This window comes from Rutilus rutilus (genome assembly GCF_951802725.1).
Source record: "Rutilus rutilus genome assembly, chromosome: 5".
In the NCBI taxonomy this organism is placed as follows: Eukaryota; Metazoa; Chordata; class Actinopteri; order Cypriniformes; family Leuciscidae; genus Rutilus; species Rutilus rutilus.
In genome coordinates this window covers 49874104-49901381 of record NC_140213.1, presented here as the reverse complement: position 1 = coordinate 49901381, position 27278 = coordinate 49874104, and the positions used below count along the sequence as shown (strand labels likewise).

Below are 27278 nucleotides of genomic sequence, written 5' to 3'. Positions count from 1 at the left end.
TGTGAGTGAGCAAGTGTGTGGGGGACTGTGTGATGTGTGCAAGTGTGTCGTGTGTGTGATGTGTGCAAGTGTGTCATGCATGTGTGTGACGTGTGCAAGTGTGTGTCGTACATGTACACGTCATGCGTGTGTGAGACGTGCAATTGTCATGCCTGTGTGTGTGTGACGTGTGCAAGTGTGTCATGCGTGTGTGTGTGTGTGTGTGTGTGTGTGTGTGTGTGTGTGTGTGTGTGTGTGTGTGTGTGACATGCGTGTTAAGGCCAGTTCACACTGCACAGACAAACACCAACAAAGTTGGCCGTTGGATTTAGAATTGGATGATAAATATCAGTCGTTCACACACACTGATCCAACAAAACACAGTGTGTGCGACTGAATTGGCCTTAAGTGTGTCAAGCGAGTCGTGTGTGTGTGTGTGTGTGTGTGTGTGTGTGTGTGTGTGTGTGCTGGAGTTGACAGCAGTGCCTGTGTTCCTCTGACGTCACTCTTCCACAGACTCAACGCGTCTTTTTTATTCTTTTCTTTTTTTAAATCAGCCTTTTTTTAATGTGTGTATTTGTTGATTTGTCTTCTGCATCGAGACTGATGGGTTTGTGTTCACCAGCGCCAGACTGAGGCGATGAGCTGGGAAACACACACACACACACACACACACATCCCAGCTGAGCTCATGTGCCTGCCAACACTCACTCACACACACACACACTCACTCCCTCTAGCGGACTCAGAGACTCGTCAAACAGAACTCTTGCTGCGTCGGCCTGTTTTATATTAAAATATATTTAAAGAACTGGAACAGAAATGACGAGACGTGTGTGTGTGTGTGTGTGTGTGTGTGTGTGTGTCTGCATGCTCAGAGGCCTTGAGTAACGTCAGTGTTTCAGTGTTCATTGTTTTAATATTCTGCCATGATTATGAATAAATCATTCCATCTGTGTGACAGTGTCATCGCTGGGGGCGGAGCTGCTGACAGGAAGTGACCTCGTCACTATCGATGAACGTTGCATCTTTCAAACTCGTGCACTTGATGCTGACCTTGTGTGTATGTTTCTGCTGTTTAGATGAACACACTCACACAGACTCTCTCTCTCTCTTACACTCACACGTACACTCTCTCTCTTTCTCTCTTACATTGACACGTACACTCTCTCTCTCACACACAACATAAGCACACACTCACTCTCACAATCACACTCTCTCTCTCTCGCTCACACACAACATAAGCACACACTCTCACTCACACACACTCTCTCTCTCTCGCTCACACACACAACATAAGCACACACTCTCACACACACACACTCTCTCTCTCTCTCTCTCTCTCACACACAACATAAGCACACACTCACTCTCACACACACACTCTCTCTCTCTCTCGCTCACACACACAACATAAGCACACACTCTCACACACACACACACACACACACACTCTCTCTCTCTCTCACACAACATAAGTACACATTCACTCTCACACACAAACTCTCTCTCACACACACACACTCTCTCTTCTCTCTTACACTCACACGTACACTCTCTCTCTCTCTCACACACTCACTCTCACACACACACACACACACACTCACTCTCTCTCTCTCTCTCGCACACACACACATACAATTAATCATACAATTAATGAATTACTGTTCCTCGTGTGGATCCAGTCCCGTAAGACTTCTGTTCCTCTTCAGGACACAAATGAAGATATTTTTAATAAATCTGAGAGATCTGCTCCTCCGTTGACAGTCTGTTCACACACAACTCTTCAGAACATTCATAAACAGATGGTCAAGTAAATCCATACGGATGGAAGTCTCCTGAAGACACACCATCACAAACTCACTGCTTCTTAGACTTGAATGCTTTAGTTCACTGATAGTTTTATAAGTGACTAAAAGCCTACAGTAGAGATCTTCATTTGTGTTGTGATGATGAACGAGTCTCACGGGTTCGAGTAAATGATGACAGAATGTCTTTATTCTGGCCTCCGCTCTTTATGACCCCAAACTCACTTTTACAAATCTTCTAAAAATCGAGTGTTCATCGGAGGGGTCATAGACTCCAGGACTCGAACCACGAATACACACACAAAACAAGTGTAGATTTTTTTAAGTAACGAATCCTCCTCTCTCGGGTCAATCTGACCCCCTTAGGAATGAATGAATGCGAGGAATGCTTCAGTTCACAGAAAAGACTAAACATTCTCAAATTTCTAACTAAAAATGCTAAAACTTTAGCATTTTTAGCATGTGTCTACATGTGTATCTGAACGCACACTGAGGAGAACTGGCTTTAGGACCCAGAGGAACAGCTCATTTGCTCATATAGAGTCATGAAATATCATCTTATATTATTATTTTTCCCACAAGAGGTCGACAAAGACACTGATGTAAGATATCTAGAGCTGAATTAAAAGGGTTATGAATGAAATTGTGAGTTATTTTGAGTTTAAGTTGAAAGAATGTGAGGAATGTGCTTAAATTATTATTTGGTATTTATTGTTCAAGTCTAGTAATTTAAAGGTAAATAAAATAAAAAATAACATAAAACTCCACACAAAAAATTGCATTAAAAAATATTATCAAAATGAAATATAAGCTTTCTGGAAAAAAAAAAGGTAAGTATAATTGTAGGGTTTCGGGTGAGGGAGAGGAGGATGATGAAGGTTTCTCCCCTCAGGGGTTTACTGGGCGATGAACACACACTGGTTCTGCTGGAGTCTGGCGCTGGCTCAGGTTCTGCCGATTCTGGACCCTGATGGTCATGTGACTCTGAGTCTGTTATGTAAGTTTGACCTCCAGCGACTCTGGCGAGACGGAGCATGTGATCGGACACACACGCACACACACTCTGTTTCACATTCATTACCATGTAAATGAACACCCATATTTAGTCATTAACTGCCGACAGCTTCTCATGTGAGACGTCCACACAAACCCTGACCCGGTGTGTTCGACCTCGACCCTGAGTCGCTGCAATGCTTCATCTGAACGTCACGCTCGTAAACTCAGAACACACTGGGATTCAGGGTCTGACTCAATCTCATATTTCAGCCTGAACACACCCGTCAAACACACAATATTAATGATTGTTTCATCATTGTGTGCGTTCAGGCGAGGAATATGAGCTGGTAAACATGGAGTCACAGAAAATACACAACAAAATACTGTAAAGATCTTAAAATGCATCAATTTGATAGAGAATCCAGTGACCCCCCCCCCCCCCCCCGTCATTACTGAATAAAAATTCAACATCAAACCATAACATTAAAAACAAAATATAAATATTAAAGAGACACTTGAACTTAATTATTTATAATTTGATAAACTATCAACAATAAAAAACTAGAATTAGAATATTATTTGAACTGAAATTAAAACTAAAACCATAATTTAACCAATTAGTTTTTTCAAAATTACACTTATTTTATATCCTGCCAAGGTAACATTTCACATTTTAATTTAATTTACAAAAAAAGAATAAAATATATATATTTTTAAATACCTTAAACTTATAAAAATGACAAAAACAACTTTAACAGAAATGAAAATTAACAAAATCTAATTCAGAAAGACTATAATAGTATCTCGATACTAAAATAACACAGGCTGAAGTGCTAAAATAAAAATAAAAATAAATGTTTTAATTAAAAAATGAAATAGCTAATAAAAATGTTATTTGAAAGTTGAATAGCACAGTTTTTATAGATGTTTAATTTCACAGCACAGTTTCAGAAGTCTTTCTAAACGACCTTCAGGCCTGATGATTCTCTCGTTAACGAGACGCTTTAATCCCGACGGCCGCCTACATCTTCATCAACTTGAGCTTCTGTTAATCAGCTTTCACAAACACAGAAACCTGAGCTTAAACTCTGTGTTGGTGTTTACAAACTACTCATTATACGGGACATTTAGAGTCGGCGTTTGCCGGAAGCCAAACTTCTCCATACAGAAATCGTTTTTTTTAACGATAACTTGTACCTACCGTGAGCTGAGGTCGTTAAGCGACAGTATTTGCTTCTGTTGAAGCCGTCAGTCTGCATTATTTCAGCTTATTTTTAAAATAATCATGTTTAACAGTGGAACTACATTACCCATGATGCTGTGCAGAAAATCCCACCAATCAGAGAGTCGTAACAAGCAAAGCTCCACCCTCTCTTTAGCTCCGCCCACTCAGATGAAGCACTGAAGTAATCGAGTCGGCCTCCCTACGCTCTCAAAATACTCAAATATTTGTGTATATAAATGAATATTTTGCAATAAAATGGCATTTCAACATCTAAAATTCAATGATGCTGTTCACAGCGCTTCATGGGATTGTAGTTCTTTTTAGCTTCATTTTTCAGTTTGAGATGTTATGATTCACATCTGGTTGGCTTAAAACACTTTAACTTTTAAAGTCTCCCTGTAGTCAATCATTTTATCCCTTAAAACTCATCTTTGATCACCAAAATGACATATTTAAATGTTTTTTTCCTTGAAACAAAAATATTCTTCATGCCTTAAAATATCTTGACTGTAACTCGACACCCTCGCCTCATTTAGTATGTGCGGTTCTATGAATATGCAAATGAGCCCCGCCTCCACTCACTCACTCAGCTCAGAGATCCACTGGTTGACGATCACACGTTGATCTGATTGGTTACAAGGTAGTTTGTGACGTCTTTGGTTCACTGCAGTTTTAAGGGGGAAATACTCAGCAATGGTGTCGACTTATGAACTTACACATGCTTTGTCTTAAAGCATATTAAAAACACCACATAGACACATAAACTACAGTAAACGCTGGATTTTCACCACAGGGGGACTTTAATAATCCCTGAGGGAGAAATTACTGGAAAAGTAAACACTCTATAGTAATTAATACATCCATATGCCACTGTTTGTTCTAGAATAGATGATTGTGGAATTGTCACTCAGAAATGAAGCTTTGATTGTAGAACATGCTAATTAAGGAGGATTTGAAACTGTAATTATCAGTGATGGAGTGATCGTACCTGCAGTCAGACTGACGCTCTAGTGTTCAGTGATTCGAAGAGTGTTGATCATGTGACTTTCCTCTTCATATTCGCCAACACACACACACACACACACACACGCTACGAGAGTGAACGCTTCTGCTAGCGCCCTAAAAATACGTATGTCTCCATCTCAGCTGACGCTTCCACCACAATTAGCGTCTATTCATGGCAGACAAATTAGCATTTCCGTCTCGGATGTCTGATAAACCCTTCTGTTTACATCCCGAACACACAGCTTCACCTCGCAGCGCTTGACAGTGCGAGTGCTGGTTTGGGATCTGACCTTTGACCTCCGTCAGTGTTTCTCGGTCTCACCCTGGAGCTCGTCTGACAGCGGATGCTAATGCTAGCTCTGCGTTCTTCAGCTGTGTGTCATTAGCTTATGTAATGCGCTTGTTTTCTCTGAAGCATAAGACTAATTGCCTGTTAGGATCTTTTAGGTTTTTTTTTTTTCTTCTGTTTTAATGGCTAAATTAGACTTAAGGTGTCAGAAAGCATGTCTAATTAAGTGACATCGTGAAACTTTTACAGTTTAACAACAATTTATTAGAAGTTGAACAAATATACAATGTTAAGGGCCCTATTAAATTAACATTTATTATTATTTATGAAATTTGTCTTATTTTGTAACAAATTCCATGTTTTCTTGTTTAAAATGTTCTGGATTCCATTAAATTAAATTATAATAATCAAAAAGCATGATTAAATTCAATGAACTTTAACTATTTAATATTTTATTAAAAACAATTTAATAATAAGCCCAGTTCAGTTCTCATATAATGCTGTCAATGCAGGCTCATTTGCATATTCATAGAGCCGCGCATACTAAATGAGGCAAGGGTGTCGAGTTACATAACATTCAAGATATTTTAAGGCATGAAGACATTTTGTAAAGGAAAAAACGCTTAAATATGTAAATATTGGTGATCAAAGATGAGCTTTAAGGGATACAGTCAAGAATTATTGACTACAGGGGAATTTAACTATTTAGTTCATGTTTTAAAAGGTAATCAAATTCAAATGTAACAATTCCTTACATTTTGTTGTTGTTGTGATATTACTTAAATAATAATGTTTTAATAAACTGTATTAATATTATTGATTGAATTAATATGTTTCTGAGAGCCTTTAAAGGCCTGTTTGAGGGTCAACACTTGGTTTTAGGGATAAGGTTATAATGAGGTTAAGGGTCGGTTTAGGGTCAGGGGTCGGGTTAGGCACTTAGTTGTGATGGGTAAGGTTAGGGTAAGCGGATAGAGATTGCATTGTGTCAATGTGTGTGTGTGTGTAAGTGTGTATCTGTCGATAGTTTTCTCTGATGTGTTCATATATCGAGTTTGTGTAGTAGAGTCTGTAATGTTCACACACACACACACACACACACACTCGTGTGCAGCGCTACGTCTACGTCTTTATTCTACAGCTGTGACTTTCTGCATTGAAAGTTCAGTTTTTATGACTGGATTCTGTGTTTTCCGCATCATAGTTCCACATTACAGAGTTCCACATTGTTCTCAGAGGCGGTGTGTGTGTGTGTGTGTGTGTGTGTGTGTGTGTGTGTGTGTGTGTGTGTGTGTTGATCTCTCTATATTAGCTGATGTTCGTGTCTCTAGGGTTCCAGCGTTGAGTTTAGCAGGCGCTCGACCTTGGAGACAAAAACTCCATCAGCCTGTGAGCAGCTCACACACACACACACACACACACACACACACAGCTTTCAGCCCTGCCGTGCGCTATCACACCACTGACGTCAGTGTTTGCGTGTGTTATTAGCTCCCCTCCCCTTGTGTCATGACATGAGAAACACACCACACACACTTCATCTCACACACACTCCAGGCGGCGGATTTACGGCAGATCCGCTCGGGCCGCACTGAAGCGTGATCTGGAGGTATGAGATGAACGAAAACACACTTCTTCAGCCTGACCTTCACTGGTGTCCGTCTCTGACCTCTGACCCCTCTCAGTAATACTGGCTGACTCAGTAAACTCTTAGGGTGATTTCTGACTTTCTGACCCCAAACTTTTGAATGGTAGTGTGTCTATATATATAATTCTATTATATTCTAGTCTATTATAATTCTTTTTTTACAATTTGCTTTTGTTTCTAGACAAAATGCTAATATTATATGTAGTGTTTGTCAGTATGTAATTGTTCTCATTTACACTACGGCACAAACAGCATCTGTCATTTCCCCAGTAAACCCCACAGCTCTGAGTCTTCAGTCGATTTACACTCTCAGCTGGTTCCTCTGTTCCTGCAGATGCTCAATTCTCATCTCGCGGCTGGAGACGGTCAAGGTGTGTGTGTGTGTGTGTGTGTGTGTGTGAAGAAGGTGAACCTCGGCGCGACCTGAGCCCCTCGTGATGTAACGCGTGTTCGTGTGTGTAAATAATCGGATCCGAGTCTCCCCGGGGCCGGCGGCTGCCTCGTCCCGTTTGACTTTGTGAAATATCAAGGGTCCTGAAGTCAGAGAGAACATGTTTTCTGCACCAGTTGTCATGGTGGATTAGCATATTCTGGTTGACATTCATCGGCCCCGGGCCCCCGGGAGCCACTCAACCACACAGAGATGCTGTTCTTTTGACCTGCTCTTGTGTTTCGGCAGAATTAGGTTTAGAGACGCAGAGAAGCTTCATAGACAATCAGCCGATCCTCACGGGCTACATTTACATGCAAACAAATAATCCGTCATCGTATGGCGGCTCAATCGCACTGAAAAGCCTTTATGTGAAACACCTTAATCAATACGATTGAGCTCAATCCGAACAAAATTTCGATCCGATTAAAAGGGGTGTTTATTCCTTTTCTAATCCGTTCGAGAGAACATGTGAACACTTGATCGGATTGAAAACAGAAACTGAGAGGACTGCGCATGCGCAATGACGTAGAAATAGCGTATGACGTAGAAATAGCGTAAAGATGTAGAAATAGCGTAATGATGTAGAAATAGCGTATGACGTAGAAATAGCGTAAAGACGTAGAAATAGCGTAATGATGTAGAAATAGCGTAATGATGTAGAAATAGCGTAAAGACGTAGAAATAGCGTAATGATGTAGAAATAGCGTATGACGTAGAAATAGCGTAATGATGTAGAAATAGCGTATGACGTAGAAATAGCGTAAAGATGTAGAAATAGCGTAATGATGTAGAAATAGCGTAATGATGTAGAAATAGCGTAATGATGTAGAAATAGCGTAAAGACGTAGAAATAGCGTAAAGACGTAGAAATAGCGTAAAGATGTAGAAATAGCGTAATGATGTAGAAATAGCGTAATGATGTAGAAATAGCGTAATGATGTAGAAATAGCGTAAAGACGTAGTAATAGCGTAAAGACGTAGAAATAGCGTAAAGACGTAGAAATAGCGTAATGATGTAGAAATAGCGTATGACGTAGAAATAGCGTAAAGACGTAGAAATAGCGTAATGATGTAGAAATAGCGTAATGATGTAGAAATAGCGTAAAGACGTAGAAATAGCGTAATGATGTAGAAATAGCGTATGACGTAGAAATAGCGTAATGATGTAGAAATAGCGTATGACGTAGAAATAGCGTAAAGATGTAGAAATAGCGTAATGATGTAGAAATAGCGTAATGATGTAGAAATAGCGTAATGATGTAGAAATAGCGTAAAGACGTAGAAATAGCGTAATGATGTAGAAATAGCGTAATGATGTAGAAATAGCGTAAAGACGTAGAAATAGCGTAAAGATGTAGAAATAGCGTAATGATGTAGAAATAGCGTATGACGTAGAAATAGCGTAAAGATGTAGAAATAGCGTAATGATGTAGAAATAGCGTAATGATGTAGAAATAGCGTAAAGACGTAGAAATAGCGTAATGATGTAGAAATAGCGTATGACGTAGAAATAGCGTAATGATGTAGAAATAGCGTATGACGTAGAAATAGCGTAAAGACGTAGAAATAGCGTAAAGATGTAGAAATAGCGTAATGATGTAGAAATAGCGTAAAGACGTAGAAATAGCGTAAAGATGTAGAAATAGCGTAATGATGCAAAAATAGCGTAATTACGTAGAAATAGCGTATGACGTAGAAATAGCGTAAAGATGTAGAAATAGCGTAATGACGTAGAAATAGCGCAAAGACGTAGAAATAGCATAATGACGTAGAAATAGCGTAATGACGTAGAAATAGCGTAAAGATGTAGAAATAGCGTATGACGTAGAAATAGCGTAATGATGTAGAAATAGCGTAAAGATGTAGAAATAGCGTAATGATGTAGAAATAGCGTAAAGACGTAGAAATAGCGTAATGACGTAGAAATAGCGTAATGACGTAGAAATAGCGTAGAAATAGCGTAAAGATGTAGAAATAGCGTAATGACGTAGAAATAGCGTAAAGATGTAGAAATAGCATAATGACGTAGAAATAGTGTAATGACGTAGAAATAGCGTAATGATGTAGAAATAGCGTAATGATGTAAAAATAGCGTAATGACGTAGAAATAGCGTAGAAATAGCGTAAAGATGTAGAAATAGCGTAATGACGTAGAAATAGCGTAAAGATGTAGAAATAGCATAATGACGTAGAAATAGTGTAATGACGTAGAAATAGCGTAATGATGTAAAAATAGCGTAATGACGTAGAAATAGCGTATGACGTAGAAATAGCGTAAAGATGTAGAAATAGCGTAATGATGTAGAAATAGCGTAAAGACGTAGAAATAGCGTACAGATGTAGAAATAGCGTAATGATGTAGTAATATCGTAATGACGTAGAAATAGCGTAATGACGTAGAAATAGCGTAAAGACGTAGAAATAGCGTAATGACGTAGAAATAGCGTAATGACGTAGAAATAGCGTAAAGATGTAGAAATAGCGTATGACGTAGAAATAGCGTAAAGATGTAGAAATAGCGTAAAGACGTAGAAATAGCGTAATGACGTAGAAATAGCGTAATGACGTAGAAATAGCGTAGAAATAGCGTAAAGATGTAGAAATAGCGCAATGACGTAAAAATAGCGTAATGACGTAGAAATAGCGTAAAGATGTAGAAATAGCATAATGAAGTAGAAATAGCGTAATGACGTAGAAATAGCGTAATGATATAGAAATAGTGTAATGACGTAGAAATAGCGTAATGACGTAGCAATAGCATAATGATGTTAAAATAGCGTAAAGACGTAGAAATAGCGTAATGAAGTAGAAATAGCGTAATGACGTAGAAATAGCATAATGACGTAGAAATAGCGTAATGATGTAGAAATAGCGTAATCATGTAGAAATAGCGCAATGACGTAGCAATAGCGTAATGACGTAGCAATAGCGTAATGACGTAGCAATAGCGTAATGATGTTGAAATAGCGTAATGACGTAGAAATAGCGTAATGATGTAGAAATAGCGTAATGACGTAGTAATAGCGTAATGATGTTGAAATAGCGTAATGACGTAGCAATAGTGTAATGATGTTGAAATAGCGTAATGACGTAGAAATAGCGTAATGATGTTGAAATTGCGTAATGACGTAGCAATAGCGTAATGATGTTGAAATAGCGTAATGACGTAGCAATAGCGTAATGATGTTGAAATAGCGTAAAGACGTAGAAATAGCGTAAAGATGTAGAAATAGCGTAACTGAGTTTTTTTTACTGCTTTATTCGCTTAAAAAGTCAAATACACACAAAATAATGTCAAAATGCTTGGCGAGTCTTCACGGAAACACAGTCAGTTATGTTTTAAATAAAGTAAACAGTTGAGAAAGAAAACATGTAACTGTATATTGAATCCGTGCGTCAGGTCTTAAAGTGACAGCAGCCTAATATTCCTGCTGCCAAATTATGAGATATTTAAAATACCTATACGGCAGTTTTTCCCCTTGGTTTCGATGTCGAAATTGTGGCCAGTGAAAATGTCTAGTAACTGTGGGAAACCACTAGAGAGTTGCTGCCGTGAGTTAGTCAAGCCCTGCATGGGATGGAAACGCTGCTTTATTCGCAAATATTTATTGCAATATTCCAGTGGTTCCCAAACTACAAAATACTGAAATGTACCGTTAATTTAATTATACGGCACTCTTAAATAACATTCGTCTGAGTACGTGTTCCTCACAGGCAAAATATAAAGCGTGCTAGTGCTATAAAAGGTCAAATCCATGACATCCAATCAAATGACTCCATCTAAAAACTAATGCATTCACTCAAGTGCCATGCATAACGTTACCGCACGTCATTATCAATAGCACACGCTATAGGTGACCAAGCAGACGAGGCTAGCGAGATTAAAGCGGCTGGAGAGAAGTCGTCCCGCAGCACAGAGAGCTTTACTCTGATCCTCAATCCTCTCGACACCGACACTGACAGACATGAAGCCAAAACACATCTCACCATCACCAGAGGTGTAAACATGATGAGAAATACATTCTGTTTGGCTCTACAAACATTGGCAGTGAAGAGGATCCACAGTGCGTTGCATCTCATAACTGCATGAAACCTGCATTTGTGCGCAGGCATTTAGAAACAAAGCATCTTACTTTGACCGAAAAGACCATTAAGACTCGGGAGGAGCAAAGCCATCATTATTTTCCATTTGAAAGTTTGGATGGAATAATATCTATTGAGGATCGTTTGATTGTCTAAAATATATTTTTAAATAAAATACCCAGCGTATTATTAAAGTAAACAGAGATTCGTCCTTGTCATTCTGAAACCAGTATCACATGTTTGAAACTCCAAAACAGACAAGACTAAATAATAGTAGCTCATCGTTTACATGTTTTAAAGGTTTTCCACCACTGTGCTTTGCTAGTTTTCACACAACTCAAGCCTGAATGTGAATTTATCCCTGGAAAATATCTTCTGCTAAACATCAAGTTTGGAGGAAATGATGACAGAATTTACATTTTGTGTGAGCTATTCCTAACTATCCTGAAGACGAGGTCTGAATCACTCGCTGATCCCGGGAGCATTGCTGCGCCGCTGCTTAAAAAAGACCTTATGATCCAGCGAAACTTAAATTCATGTGCATCCACGCCGTGACTCACGTCGAGCGTTTACTAAGCGACTGCATGACTCCTCCTGCTCCTGGATTATTATTTCTCTGACACATGCATATTCCCCATGTTCCTGCTCTCTCGAACACACGCTCGGCTGCGGGCTTTTCTGCGTCAGCCCGTATGTTAAAGATCAACTCTGGGATGAAGATGCTTACGTTAATTCACTACATGATATCACACAAAATTAGGTGACATCATATTTATTCTGCAGTGAGAAGATGCATTTTCACAGACGAGTAGAACTGAACTAAACGTTGAACGTTAACCATCTTGTTAGTGCAGATTATGGTATAAAGAGACGTTTGGTTTCAGATTGCTCTTAACGTTATGAATTTAAGCAGGTTATATTGTGTGTTTGTGCGTCTCCAGTTAAGGATGGCGGACGGATCAGATTTTGTTCCACTAAAGCATTTAATAACTTGATGATTCCAGCGAGTCTCTGCGCTAAAGCCTGTGAGCGCCTCGTTCTGCTGATTCAAAGATCCAGCGTTTCCTTACATCGCACACGCACACATGACCCGCTTTCCCTGGACTCGACATGCTTTAACGTGCATTGCTCTGTCCTTCCGATGTTCTTCCTCAGATGATGGCCTTACTGTCACGGACACGTTACTCAGACACAACACAACTCCTCGTACTCTCTCACACACACACACACACACACACACATCCGTCGCGGTTTGTTTATGCAATGCTCCAAATGATCACCTTCATTTTGATTTGGGTTCATTCTAGACCAAAAGCAAGAGTGCATTTATTTCACAATATAGTTATTTTTGCTTCAGATTCAATGTAATATGAGTCATATTTGCATAACCATGTGCCTTATTTTGGATTATCTAGTAAAATATTTGTCACAAATTTACACATAGCATAGTTTTCTAATACTAATATCTAAACATTCTTAAATCTGAGACTGAAAATATTATGTCTTGTTTTTTTTTCAAAATGAAGTGTTTTCCCTTTGAATTAAGTTGATTTCTGATATTTGCAGATATTTGTTCTTGTTTTAAGCAACAACAAAAAAAACAGCTTTTAAGCTTCTCCAGTAAATGTATCTTGATTATAGATATTATTGCTGGAAAACAAGACAAAATTACTGAGGAAGAAAATCATTTTATGCAATGTAGGCAACACTAGTTAATTAACAGTGAAAAATACTTCTAAATAATTTATTAATCTGACAATTTAAACATTTACTAATACATTATTAAAATCAAAAATTGTATTTGTTAATATTATTTAATGGACCTGAGCTGACATGAACTAACAATGAACAGCTGTATTTTATTAAAGTCCCCTGTAGTCAATCATTTTGTCCCTTAAAACTCATGTTTGATCACCAAAATTATATAATTTAAACGTTTTTTTCCCATGAAAAAATGTCTTCATGCCTTAAAATATCTTGAATGTAACTCGACACCCTTGCCTCATTTAGTATGCGCGGTTCTATGAATATGCAAATGAGCCCCGCCTCCACTCACTCATTCAGCTCAGAGATCCACTGGTTGACGATCACACGTTGATCTGATAGGTTACAAGGTAGTTTGTGACGTCATATTTGATAATATATATATTATTATAAATATATAATAAATACAATATATAATGCCCAGCCCTAATTCTGAAGATTATGCTGTTTTCTTTCTTTCTTCTGTTTGGTTGAGAACAACATAATTAGGTGGAGGTTGTGTATGATTGTTATGTGTAACCCAGCAGATACTGTAGGTGTGTGAATGTGTGACGCTGTTTCATTAGAGTGTGTGAGTGTGTGTGTGAGTGTGAGTGGGCGGGTGTGAATATGAGTAAGATGTGACAAGATTGGTTCTGAAAGCTGTCAGTTATCGTTGCTGAAACAGAAGCGAAGGCTTTGGGTGACAGGCAGAACCGAAGAGGCGTCTCGCTCCTCTAGACCTGGAGGGTTTCATCATATATTCACCGAGCTGCACGATTCTGCCACGAGTTTATTGCTTAAAATAGAGATCACAATTTTGAATAGACAAAAAAAAAAGTAATTTATTAGAGGCTCTGACGAAATGTTTAATGCTGACTTCACTTGTTTCATTACTGGATGAATCAGCGTTTTTGAACAAATCTCTTGAGTGATTCAATGACTCACTCATAAAGACTTCACTTCTTTCATTACTGGATGAATCAGCGTTTTTGAAGCAAATCTCTTGAGTGATTCAATGACTCACTCATACAGACTTCACTTGTTTCATTACAGGATGAATTAGTGTTTTTGAACGAATCTCTTGAATGATCAATGACTCACTCATAAAGACTTCACTTGTTTCATTACTGGATGAATCAGCGTTTTTGAACAAATCTCTTGAGTGATTCAATGACTCACTCATAAAGACTTCACTTCTTTCATTACTGGATGAATCAGCGTTTTTGAAGCGAATCTCTTGAGTGATTCAATGACTCACTCATACAGACTTCACTTGTTTCATTACAGGATGAATTAGTGTTTTTGAACGAATCTCTTGAATGATCAATGACTCACTCATAAAGACTTCACTTGTTTCATTACTGGATGAATCAGCGTTTTTGAACGAACCTCTTGAGTGATTCAATGACTCACTCATACAGACTTCACTTCTTTCATTACAGGATGAATTAGTGTTTTTGAACGAATCTCTTGAATGATCAATGACTCACTCATAAAGACTTCACTTCTTTCATTACTGGATGAATCAGCGTTTTTGAACGAATCTCTTAAGTGATTCAATGACTCACTCATAAAGACTTCACTTCTTTCATTACTGGATGAATCAGCGTTTTTGAACAAATCTCTTGAGTGATTCAATGACTCACTCATAAAGACTTCACTTCTTTCAATACTGGATGAATCAGCGTTTTTGAAGTGAATCTCTTGAGTGATTCAATGACTCACTCATACACACTTCACTTGTTTCATTACAGGATGAATTAGTGTTTTTGAACGAATCTCTTGAATGATCAATGACTCACTCATAAAGACTTCACTTTCATTACTGGATGAATCAGCGTTTTTGAACGAATCTCTTGAGTGATTCAATGACTCACTCATAAAGACTTCACTTGTTTCATTACTGGATGAATCAGCGTTTTTGAAGCGAATCTCTTGAGTGATTCAATGACTCACTCATACAGACTTCACTTGTTTCATTACTGGATGAATTAGTGTTTTTGAAGCGAATCTCTTGAGTGATTCAATGACTCACTCATAAAGACTTCACTTGTTTCATTACTGGATGAATCAGCGTTTTTGAACGAATCTCTTGAGTGATTCAATGACTCACTCATACAGACTTCACTTGTTTCATTACTGGATGAATCAGCGTTTTTAAATGAATCTCTTGAGTGATTCAATGACTCACTCATAAAGACTTCACTTGTTTCATTACTGGATGAATCAGCGTTTTTGAAGCGAATCTCTTGAATGATTGATTCAATGACAAATAAATATGTCACTTGTCGCCACCAACTGGTGTAACGATGTAATCGAACAATATTTTTTGAAGCGCCAAGTTACTTTCCAAACGTGATTTGCTCTATTTTGATCACTACCGTCGATATCAATGTTTATATCCCAACTATAAACTTTTATCTCAGTACTTCTCTGATAATCTGAATTATTGCTTGACAGAAATAATGATACTGTGTGGTTGAAAAGATGATAACGGCTCTCTCTGGATCAGAACGCAGATCTGAATCTTGTATAGACAGAGCCGAATCACTGTTTAAATAAAGATTGCATTATTTTAACGATCATTCGGGCAGCTCTCAAATGAAATTAAATGAAGATAGCATTTCAAAGGAGGCAGTGTTTCAGGCGAACTTCAGAACAGCTTTACTAGTCAAAGCACTTACTGTGTTAAATTACACATTTCCTCATTAAGTCTAAAAGGGTGTTTAGACTGAAAGCAACTCAACTTGCTGCATCAAAGCGCCTGGAAACCGTTCATTCTCAAAGAGTTGGAGAACAGACAGTTTTGAGCGTTAACGCAATGTGGCAGTAGCCAATGGGAGAGCAAACAGAAGATCATGTGATACAGTAGAATGCTGCCACAGAAGAGCAACCAACAGTGAAGTGACTTGGCTGAACACAGAGGGCATGGTTTGTAGTGTTGTGTGAAACTAGAAATAGTGCTGTATTTATTTTTTTAAGCTTCGTCTAGTGTGACATCCTATCTGCTTGCACATATTTTTATGGGGTCTAAAATAATGATTGCATGAATAAAATCTTGTGCAACTGGCCCTTTTACGATGTATTCCTAAAGGCTTTGATTTACTTCAAACGAAATCAAGAACAGACTGGTGGCATCATTTCAAACAAAATCAGGCCTAAACCGAGATCGTTTGTAGTTTGCCAAAGCAAGCTTTCTGGAAAAGTTTGCTTCAGCTGGTAAACACCTTTGAACTAGCATTGGTCCATGTGACGATGATGCAACAGGTGGGTGTGGCTCTGAGGCTCCGCCTTCTTCTCCGGTTCATTTCTTCAGTTCAGTCGGTCGAGATCAGACAAACATGAACACACTGAGAGACGCTTTATAGTAGAAACTGAAGCTGACACTGTTTTTATGTTTAATACTGTAAATCTGCTGCTTTAAAGCAATCTACTGTATAAAGTGCTGTGTAAATAAACGTGATGTGACTGGAGTGCTGAACTGCAGATCTAGTGTAAACATCAACATCACTATGATCAGATGCTTCCTGAACGGTTTTCTCACCGCTGGCATTTAGTTGTTGATTTTGTTATTGAGAGGAAATAGCACAGCAGATATCTGCATAATCATCTAAATGTGGGCGTCGCCAACAGGATATCGCTGCAAATGTTTTTCAAACATATTTCTACCTCCAAGCGAAGAATGTAAAGGAACTTCGCCGTGAGAATATCGGGGCCTTAAAACTCAAGCTCAACCCTCGGCTTTAGAGAACGCTCATCTTTTTCAACGTCTCACTATTGCAGGCCGTTGAGTTAGAGCCAAACTGTCCGTGTTTACATAACCAGTCTCTTGAACTGATGAAGGATGCATTGCATGTTGGATGGCAGCTCCTGTAATCTGCGAAGTCATGAATGACCCAGACGTGAGATTGTGGTCACGTGTGTGAGAGAGGCACTTTGATGTGACTTTCTTCCTACACAACACTAACACCTTTAGGCATTCTGTCAGATAGATGGGCTTTGCTACAGACAGGTCTGGCTCTCTTGGAGGAAACGAGTTGTGTGGATGTGGGGGAATCAACCGTGATTCTAGTTCAGAGGAAATTTAGTGTTATCAGGTGATTTCATTTGAAGTAACGGGAATATTTTAGTTTTAGTTAATTATAATAACCCTGCATTGCACACTCAAAAAAAAAAATCTTGGGTTATTTTTTCTACCTAAATCCTGGGTTGATCCTTTTGGGTCAAATTTTTGGGGGGTTTTTTGTTGTGTTTGGGTAGTTTTTGTGTTACCCAGATCCTGGGTCAGACTTAACAACCCAGTGTTTGGTTAGTTTTTGTGTAACCCAGATCCTGGGTCAGACGTAACAACCCAGTGTTTGGTTAGTTTTTGTGTTACCCAGATCCTGGGTCAGACGTAACAACCCAGTGTTTAGGTAGTTTTTGTGTTACCCAGATCCTGGGTCAGACGTAACAACCCAGTGTTTGGTTAGTTTTTGTGTAACCCAGATCCTGGGTCAGACGTAACAACCCAGTGTTTGGTTAGTTTTTGTGTTACCCAGATCCTGAGTCAGACGTAACAACCCAGTGTTTAGGTAGTTTTTGTGTTACCCAGATCCTGGGTCAGTCGTAACAACCCAGTGTTTAGGTAGTTTTTGTGTAACCCAGATCCTGGGTCAGACGTAACAACCCAGTGTTTAGGTAGTTTTTGTGTTACCCAGATCCTGGGTCAGACGTAAAAACCCAGTGTTTAGGTAGTTTTTGTGTTACCCAGATCCTGGGTCAGACGTAACAACCCAGTGTTTGGTTAGTTTTTGTGTTACCCAGATCCTGAGTCAGACGTAACAACCCAGTGTTTAGGTAGTTTTTGTGTCACCCAGATCCTGGGTCAGTCGTAACAACCCAGTGTTTAGGTAGTTTTTGTGTTACCCAGATCCTGGGTCAGTCGTAACAACCCAGTGTTTAGGTAGTTTTTGTGTAACCCAGATCCTGGGTCAGACGTAACAACCCAGTGTTTAGGTAGTTTTTGTGTTACCCAGATCCTGAGTCAGACGTAACAACCCAGTGTTTAGGTAGTTTTTGTGTTACCCAGATCCTGGGTCAGTCGTAACAACCCAGTGTTTAGGTAGTTTTTGTGTTACCCAGATCCTGGGTCAGTCGTAACAACCCAGTGTTTAGGTAGTTTTTGTGTAACCCAGATCCTGGGTCAGACGTAACAACCCAGTGTTTAGGTAGTTTTTGTGTTACCCAGATCCTGGGTCAGACGTAACAACCCAGTGTTTAGGTAATTTTTGTGTTACCCAGATCCTGGGTCAGTCGTAACAACCCAGTGTTTGGGTAGTTTTTGTGTCACCCAGATCCTGGGTCAGACGTAACAACCCAGTGTTTGGGTAGTTTTTGTGTTACCCAGATCCTGGGTCAGACGTAACAACCCAGTGTTTGGGTAGTTTTTGTGTTACCCAGATCCTGAGTCAGACGTAACAACCCAGTGTTTGGGTAGTTTTTGTGTCACCCAGATCCTGGGTCAGACGTAACAACCCAGTGTTTGGGTAGTTTTTGTGTTACCCAGATCCTGAGTCAGACGTAACAACCCAGTGTTTGGGTAGTTTTTGTGTTACCCAGATCCTAGGTCAGACATAACAACCCAGTGTTTGGGTAGTTTTTGTGTTACCCAGATCCTGAGTCAGACGGAACAACCCAGTGTTTGGGTAGTTTTTGTGTTACCCAGATCCTAGGTCAGACATAACAACCCAGTGTTTGGGTAGTGTTTGTGTAACCCAGATCCTGACGCAGGGCGGCGGTCTAAAGCTATAAGTTCCCCCGTTGAACACGACACAAGCTCCGGCACGAGATCCAGTGCCGTTATGGTGGAAACTGGACAACAGAGACTGGTTCATTACACTTGAATTACTTATAAATGTTTTAATTTTTACTTCTAATATTTGTTAAATTAGCTTAAATGTATGCAATATGTATTCAAAACTATATAAAATATGCTATACTGGAAAATATGATCGAAAATAAAGGAATTACCATGCAAACCAGTGGTTGTGTGGAGTATTTTTTTTTTTTGAAGTTTAGAGGATTTAAGTCAATCCGTAAACATTAATTCATGTATGAAGTAAAAAAAAAAGAAGAAGCAGCTAGAACTATAGTAAAAATGAATCAACGCCGTAGGATGGGGTAAATAAACAATCCAATTTGCTGGGTAAAATTGACCCAACATGTGTTCTGTCCTATATTTACCCAGCTTTTGGGTTGAAAACAACCCAACTTGGGTTGTTTTTAACCCAATGTTTTTTCGAGTGCATTCTTTATGTGTGAAATCTGTTATTTACCTCATATAATATGTAAATGAGAACTTTTTAACGACTAAGCATGAGCAAGATAACCTGGGATTGACAACCCAAGGTTAAAAATGACCCAGGAGCAGTCGGTCACACATCTGATCTCGACTTTACCTCCTGCTTCCGTCCGTCTCTCGCCGTGTCCCTGTGTCACCCGGCTCCGCTCCTACAGGCCCTCGCTCTCGCTCAGTGCTGATTGTCCACAGGAACTCGGCTGAAAGAGAATTTTCCGCTATTCGCATCCCATTTAGCCACAGCCAGCAGTCCTGCGGTTGCCTCTGATAATAGAAAGAGGTAAGGATAGAGCACACATGACAGAAAAAGAAAAGATGAAGGATGCAGGAAGGGGAGGGAGAGAGAGAATGAGATCATCAGGCTAGTCTAGACCAGTCTTTCTCTGGATTGCATAACTCGCCTTATGCTGATGCATTTATTCACAGGTAATAATGAACATCTCCATGGAGACTGAATTGTCCTTTGGGCATCATGTGTGGACCATTTTCTTCCTCTTGCTGTTACATCTCCCTATTTACAGGACACACATTTATCCGTTACTCATCCACTGGATGAGCCTGTAATGATGCAAAGATAGACTACGCGCCTGTGCACACATATATTCAAACGCGCACATCTATAGACTAAACACGTAATATGCATGATCTTTGCAACGGAAGTCAATCAATCAAAACTAACTTTATCTGGACAATAACTTTATTCTAGAGCTGCTGTAAAGCCTAAACAATCTCTGTTACTGTAATCTCCTGTTATCACTGTAAAGCTGCTTTGAAACAGTCCATATTGTTAAAGTGCTATGTAAATGAAGGAGACATGACTCCTCATACAGTCAAACAAAAAATTATTCAGACACCAGATATCATTTGTGATATTTTTCACTAGTGTGATCAGGACACTATAGTGCATTTATGTAAGTGAGGAGAGCAGAATACAGTAAACTGTGACATATTATACCAGAATATTCTTCATACAGAGACTACCAGTGACATTTATACACATTTGGGACCAAAAATGATTCGGACACTTTGAGCTGATCATGTTTTGCTGAAGTGTGTTTTGTCTTTAATTGCTAATGCTCTTTTTACACACAGACTGAACACAATGAAGCATTGCTTGGTGATTGGTTGAGCTAAACTGGTATTATCTAATTGTGTAGTTAAATTTAACAGCTGACAGATATTCAACATAATTCATGTGTGAGACAGTCTAACAGAAGGACGGACAAAACCAGTCAAATATCAACTGAGTTCTGCTCATATTTTATTACCAACTATGTCTAAACTATGTGATAATGTGAGAACTGTTGAAGGTGTCTGAATAAATGTAGGTTTGGCTGTGAGTGTTGTTTATGTGTGTCAGCATCCATTAGGTGATTGAGTGGCGTGATGGATTTGTGTTCGGCACCTGAACTGCTGTTCTTTTGCCGGAGAGCATGTGTGCAGATGAGGGGTCACCGCTCTTCTTCTCTGAGCGCTGAACCGTGCCGAGATGAAGCTGTTCAGATGTGAGCTCTGTATTGGACTGGTTAACCAGTGGAAGCCTGTGCATGTGCAAAACATCAGGTTTAAATGTTAGAATTTGGATTATTAAGACAGAATAAGTGTGACTTCATGTGCTTATTGAGACGGGATTGACTGTACTGTGAGTTTCAGTGGTGGACGAAGTACACATACCATGTACTTGAGTAAAAGTAAAGATACTCAAGGTAAAATATTACTCAAGTAAAAGTAGAAGTGCTGCCTTTCAACATTCACTTGAGTAAAAGTACAAAAGTATTTGCCTTCAAATGTACTTAAGTATCCAAGTACTATGATTTTTTTATGACTATAATGTTCTATTATAATTTTTGTCACAAGACTCTTGCTTAACTCAGTCTACGTGAAGACTCCAATGTCACTCTTGGCACATCAATCTATTAAAAAAATGACATTAATTAGTCTATATATATATATATTTGAATTGAATACATTTTTTGTTTGTTTAATTTTGGACGGAAGGGCACTGTTCCCATAAGGTATAATACATTTAGGCTACAGTATTTACTGTATATATTTTGGAAGACTATATATATTTGTAGCCTATATATATATATACAATTTCTACGTTATGGGAGTAGCCAATTTCCCTCCAAAATTAAACACCAAAACATAATGCAGTGTTTCTGCTACTCCCCAGAAAAAAAAAAGCTATTATATGCATGTAATTTTAGTGTCAACCATGGTGTCAACGTAATAAGCAATGTTCATTATGCGTCAATATTTACCGATAATTGCTGCAATAATAGCTGCTGCTCTCTGCCCCGCTTAAAATCATTGGCAACGCGATTTGTTTGGAACTATAGAGTGCCGAAGTTATGACGTCACTTTGTAGGCCAAAATGCGGAAATGAGTTAGCATTTTAGCACTTCCGGTTCCCTCGCCCTAAAGTCTATGGGTTTTTTGAATGGGTTTTTGCTAAATCGCCTGAAATAAGGTCTGTGGTTAACAAAGCCTCTAAATATTTTCACGTTTTGATCTATGACATAAAACACACCAGTTATAACCTGCTTGTGATTTTTTAAAACTTTATTGTGTCTTTAAAACGGTGGTTGCTAACAAGTTGCTAAAAGGGACTACATCCTCTTTGGCGGGGACTTTAGACGTCATCATGACAAACATGAAATCTCTCACTAGCCCACGTTTCAGCTTCACGTTCTTAGAAGTTTACCTTTCAGTTAATATAGCCTACATAACGTTATTTTTGTTTTGTCCCGAGATGCAACCACAAGTCATCGAATGAAATCTCGTTTGTTTTCCGTCCGATGTTATCCAGCGGAGACTCTGGGTTCGTGCCAGATGGAGTAAAAAAGGCTAGCAGTAGCAAGAATAAACGTTTTTCATAACCAAATCAACAGCTAAAATACCTTTTGTCTTTCTCTTAAAGTATCTAAAAGCTTCTTTACTTTGCCACTGTTTAATAGATTAGATCCGCTGCAGTTTTATTAAAGTTTATTAGAACACGCTGGTATAGCCTTAATGCACTGTAAGTTGACTGTCTGACAAATACACAAATTAAATGTTAAACTATTGCATACTACCTGTATACTATTGTAACTACACTCCAGTCAGCTCACAGTAATGTGAATGTGAGATAAAATTTAACCTTGTACCTCATGCTGGCCCTTACAATACCGGCAAGTAAACCAGCATCTAAGCTGCACTGTTCATGTCCAGATTTATAGTTGTTCTCTCTTCGATCTATGGTTTTTCTATCGTCTAAGAAAAAGGACATGGAAATTGATACGGCCATAGCTAACGTTAGTGCTTCTGAGATGGTTAAAGCGCGTTTTTTTTTTCCTGGCGAATTAGCAAATGGTATGCAAACATACAATCAAACATAATACAGTGAAAGATAATCTTTAAAGTTTATTTGGGGCACAATGATCAGGCATAATAATCTTAATCACAAAGAAAATAATATTAAGGTTTATATAAACTAACAAAATAATAAACGAATAAATAAAACATTAACAAAAGATTAAAAAAATCTCAGAGAGGCACGCATAAACAAAATTAGTTTCTAAAAAAATTTGAAAAACAGAATGGGCAATATTTCTCATGAAAAAGTGGATAAGTGTTCATACCATAGACTGTACAAAAAAGGGTTCATACACAGCGCAGATCATAATGAGCGAGCGAGTTTGAGGAAGCTTGATGATGACGTTGATCCGCGACCATGGTGTGCTGTAGTCCGTTTATAGCCTACCGTTAGCATTTTATATCCGACGGCTTTATTTAGGCTTCAAAATGTATACATTTTGGATTAACTTGTAAAGATTATCTTGATAGACAAAACGTGTAAGGGTCACAACTCTTTGTTGAACACAGATCTTATTTTTTGCGATTTTCCAAAAGTCTATGGGGAAAATGCATTGCTTTTTGATCGAGGGAACCCATGCGCCGCTAACTTCCGGGTTGGCCTACAAAGTGACGTCATTACTTCGGCACTCTATTGAGAGCTACACGAATCACGTGACCGCGCGGCGGCGAGATCACAGCGGCTGCACACTGCACAGACCATTCGGTGAATGATATTAAAATACTGCGAGATCGATTAGAGTGTACTAGTGTAGACGGCTCTGTATGCTTTTCAATCACTCTCGCGATGTCATAAACTGATCGGTCTGTGCAGCTCCGGTTCAAGTCGAACAAGCCTAGTGTGTCGTAACCTTATAGCCTACTGTCTATGGTCGCAACTCTCATATTTAACGGCTCTGGTTCACGCAGATAGGTGGCTCGTTTGACCAGTTAAGTTTTTATCCACTCATAAATAAAAAGGAACGACTGATTTTGAAAATGTAGTAGAGTAAAAAGTAAGATATTTGACTTTGAAATGTAGTGGAGTTAAAGTAAAAGTCTTCCAAAATGTAATTACTTAAGTAAAGTACAGATACGCAAAAAAACTACTTAAGTACAGTAACGAATTACATTTACTTCGTTACTGTCCACCACTGGTGAGTTTCTGTTGAACGGATGTGTCTGTGCTCTAGATGCATGCATCACAAACCCATCAACGTGAACTTGCACAGTGAAAATAATTGGTGCAGAAACAATTTTCACTCAGAAACTGGTAAATTTCACAATTAATTTAAAGAAACAGCACGAAACATGAAATTTTGAAGTAGAAAGACTTAAAAAAGTATTTTCTTGTATACTCCAATAATATTCGTCGGCCTCATTTATCAATCGAACGCAGAAACAAGCGCAAAAATCATTTGTTCACGTGTGATTCATGAAACATTCGTTTGCTGCCAATCCCAGTGCGTAAACGGCTGACGCTGAGAAATGTGGTGACTCGAGACAATCGTCATTTTAAGTCCCCCTTTTAATGTTGTTTATGTGTCTATGTGGTGTTTTTAATATGCTTTAAGACAAAGCATGTGTAAGTTCATAAGTCGACACCATTGCTGAGTATTTCCCCCTTAAAACTGCAGTGAACCAAAGACAGTCTCAAACACACGCTTTGAAATCGCTGGTGTTTCTGACGTCACAAACTACCTTGTAACCAATCAGATCAACGTATGATTGTCAACCAGTGGATCTCTGAGCTGAGTGAGTGAGTGGAGGCGGGGCTCATTTGCATATTCATAGAAGCACGCATACTAAATGAGGCGAGGGTGTCGAGTTACATTCAAGATGATTTAAGGCATGAAGACATTGTTTTCAAGGAAAAAACGTTTAAATATGTCATTTTGGTGATTAAAGATGAGTTTTAACAGAACTTTAAGACGTTTAATGTTCTCTGACATCCATGTTTTTAAATGTTAACGTTATTTTGAAATCCCAGTCAAAATGACCTCATAATAATTCAGGTCATGCTAACTCAAAAACATGCGTACACGAGTTAAAACCCTGCTCACGTCCATACTGATAAATGCCAAGCTTTTGCGGCCAGTTACATTCATTACAGTATATATGTGAATTAATTATAATGTCAAGTCTATAATTAAGGGAAGGAAACTAGTCTAAACTAGTCTCATTTGAATAGGGCTTTAGTTCATTCCAATTCAGTGCCACTGACTTCACAAATGAGTGTTTGACTGACCGTGCTCACCCTACTAACCTCATTCACGCTCAGATTCAGTGAGGACAGACGGCACTAACAGCGTAATGCATCCATGTTGTTTTATTATATAATGCATGCATGCTTGCTCACATGTACACATCACATGACCCAAGAGATCTGCGAAATGTTTGATTTCGCCGCTGGCTACTATGTGGCAGAACAGTCACAGGATGAAGATGATGATGATGAGGTTTATCGACTTCCTTGTGAAGTCATGCATACAGGGTCCAAAATTAACTTTTTACCATGCTTGCCAATCGCAGGTGAAATCTACAATTCATAAATGTTTTTATAAGCCATGAAACTGTATTTTTAATTATGTTTAATTTTCGTGATGATCAAATAATTTGGTAACACTTTACCTTATCCAAAGTTCATTAGTTAATGTATTACCTAACATGAACTAACAAAGAGCAATACATTTGTTACTATATTAGTTAATCTTTGTTAATATTAGCTCATAAAAAAACAGATATTCATTGTTTGTTCATGTTAGTTCACAGTGCATTAACTAATACAACCTTTGATTTTAATAATGTATTAGTAAATGTTGAAATTAATATTAACTAAGATTAATAAATGCTGTAGAAGTAATTGTTCATTCTTAGTTCATGTTAACTAGTTATCTTGTTAGTTTATCTTGCATCACAGCAAAATTAAGGATTATTCCATTTTTCTGATAATTCTAACCTTATTTTCTTGCCAAAGCCAAATTTTTTACTTGCATTTGGCATCTGGAACCTAAAAATAGACTTTTGAGTTGCCTCAAGTGTGAAAAAGCATGCATAATTACGCCATGTGTCACCGTATTACTGTAAAAACAAACAACAACAAAAAAAAAACATTTTTGTGTTGACATGCATGCAGATCCAACAGAACATTTGGCTGATATGAGAACAAAAATTCTGCATATTGTTTTCCTGGATAACATCAGAGCGCTTGTCACCAGTGAAAGCCTGAAGCTCCAAACACAGACTTTTCAGGTTCTTACTATGTTGTGGAGCACAGATATGTGTGTGTGTGTGTGTGTGTGTGTGTGTGTGTGTGTGTGTGTGTGTGTGTGCGTGTGTGTGCGTGTGTATGTATGTATGTATGTGTGTGTGTGTGTATGTGTGTGTGTGTGTGTGTGTGTGTGTGTGTGTGTGTGTCTTTGCCCTCAGCGAGAGCGACAGAACAGTTTGTTAGTGGAGCAGATCGGGAATGATTCAGTCCCGGGGGAGGAGGAGGGGTGTCAGCGAGAGAGAGAGAGAGAAAGAGAGAGAAAGTGAGAAAGAGGCAAAAATAGAGACATTATCACCATGCACAGAGATGTATAATTTGTTTTTATCATCCGGTGTTGATAATTTTGGAGTAATGGGGGCAGTATTTATATCATTCATGCATGTGATGAGTTTAAACATTTACATGCCATTGCACTCTAGAAAAATGCTGGGTTGTTTCAACGCATGTTTGGGTCAAATATGGACTAACCCAACCATTGCGTTTCAAATTGTATAAAAAAAATTAAACCAACCGTTGGGTTTGTCCATATTTGACCCAAACATGCGTTGAAACAACCCAGCATTTTTAGATGCATTATGCTTGGATTGCATTCAGGATAAACATTTATATCATTGTATTATTTGTGTTCTCAGTATATGAGTTATATATGTTTTTGTGACATGAACACGCATGTGTAAACACAAAAGTAAACATAAAGACTAGGCAAGCTAAAAAGATTTGAGGTACTTTAAGAGTTAAACCTTACCTCACTTTATTAAAGCATGTTTGACTGTTAAATATGCCTCATCTTGCATGATAATCCGTGTGGAGGTGATGGTGACAGCTTTATACGCATGGATGGTAATCTCTGGGATTACAGTTCTGCCCTTTTCCAAATAAACTAAAACGTTGGCCACAGAACCTTATAATTTTTGTTAGATATTTCATTTCACACTTTTACTTTCTCACTTTTTCCTCACAGGATTTACTCACCCTCCAGATGGATGCTGTATAGACGCTCTGAATGCTTTCTGCTTACTGTCATCCCGTTAACCGACTTGGAGTCTCACAGACACACACACACACACACACAGACACAGACACACACACACGCACGCGCGCACCGAAAACCGAGGCACG

The 27278-nt window shown here is 38.6% G+C and overlaps 1 protein-coding gene across 5 annotated transcripts in view; it reads left to right on the top strand.

Annotated features, from left to right (window-relative positions):
- Positions 1–27218, top strand: part of cskl (c-src tyrosine kinase-like) — a 74629-nt gene extending 47411 nt beyond the window's left edge. For 3 of the 5 annotated variants that reach the window (XM_084408830.1, XM_084408829.1, XM_084408831.1), the window contains one exon: positions 1–3045. This exon is cut by the window's left edge and continues 317 nt beyond it. The gene's annotated coding sequence lies outside the window, so the exon portion shown is untranslated. Of the gene's footprint in view, positions 3046–27120 lie in introns of those variants that run through there. The other 2 variants (XR_014627368.1, XR_014627369.1) reach the window with 2 other exon arrangements.
- The last annotated feature ends 60 nt before the right edge of the window (positions 27219–27278 follow it).